The sequence below is a fragment of the Lepidothrix coronata genome, unplaced genomic scaffold, assembly GCF_001604755.1.
Source record: "Lepidothrix coronata isolate B3197 unplaced genomic scaffold, Lepidothrix_coronata-1.0 Scaffold79, whole genome shotgun sequence".
NCBI classification, from domain to species: domain Eukaryota; kingdom Metazoa; phylum Chordata; class Aves; order Passeriformes; family Pipridae; genus Lepidothrix; species Lepidothrix coronata.
In genome coordinates this window covers 97,994-99,047 of record NW_016690259.1, presented here as the reverse complement: position 1 = coordinate 99,047, position 1,054 = coordinate 97,994, and positions in this window count along the sequence as shown.

Sequence of the window (1,054 nt, the reverse complement as noted above, 5' to 3'; positions counted from 1 at the left end):
TCTCCCAAAAGCGGTGTGTCCCACTGGGGCTCTGGGCCTGGGGAATACGGGGGTGGGGAAAGGTGAGGGTGGGCAGCAGAAGCCCAGCAGGAGCAGCAGCAGGCAGGCAGGCTGCAGCAAGGGAGCAGCAATTGCACAGAGCAGCACCTAAACCAGAGTCAGGTCTGTGAGTCAGAGAGCAGAGGTCGTTTGCCAGAGGGTATAAAAAGGATGACAACCAGGAAAAGGACATACGTGCTTCTGGGAGAAGGACAGCTTGGAAAGTATGTATGATATGGCTTTGCTTCAGTTGTGCTACAGAACTATGGAAATTGCTTGTGGCTAAAACGGTGGTGCTGGGGAAGGGGTGGAGGCAAAGGTGAGGTTTTCTACCTACCTGGAAAACTACTTCAGAGCTAAACCATGGCATGCTGGATGCTGCTGACGGGCATCTCGACAGAAGTGGGCAGCAGGGGTAGAGGACAGCAGCTTTTTGCACTGTATTGTTCATTTGTGCGTATATACATGGGCCTATAAATGCTGCTTTGTGACCTTGGTTATGGATGAAATGTGGCTTCATGCTCCTCAGAATCCTTTTGTTCCTGTCAGTTGTTTCAACACAGCTGGCGATGCCATGGAGCTGTAGAACTGGGGGCACCGGGGGTGATAATGTTGGGTGTGCTGGGCCTGGGCCACCTCTTGGGAGGTGACTGTGTGCCAGAGGCTTCTCCACGCTGCTGCCTGCTCTGCACTGCAGCTTCCATCTGTGCAGGGATGTGGTGTGCTCGTACTCAAGGAGGGGAAGGAGAAGCTCGTGGTCAGCCCTGCCTGCAAAGGCCACAGTGTGTGTGTGAGCACCACTTGGCTGCGTTTTTATGAGGTGCTACTATTGATCATGTCATCTGGTAGTGCAGGAGCAGCAGGGGAGGCCGATGGGGTCCTGCCCCTAAAACGTAACCTGCTGCTGCTCCTGTGCACGTTTCTCCCTGTGGTCATGCCTGCTGCTGGGCATCCTTGTCCCTGCGTGGGAGCCCTGTGCTGTCCCTCCCTGGTGTCCCCACTGCACACTGCCTGT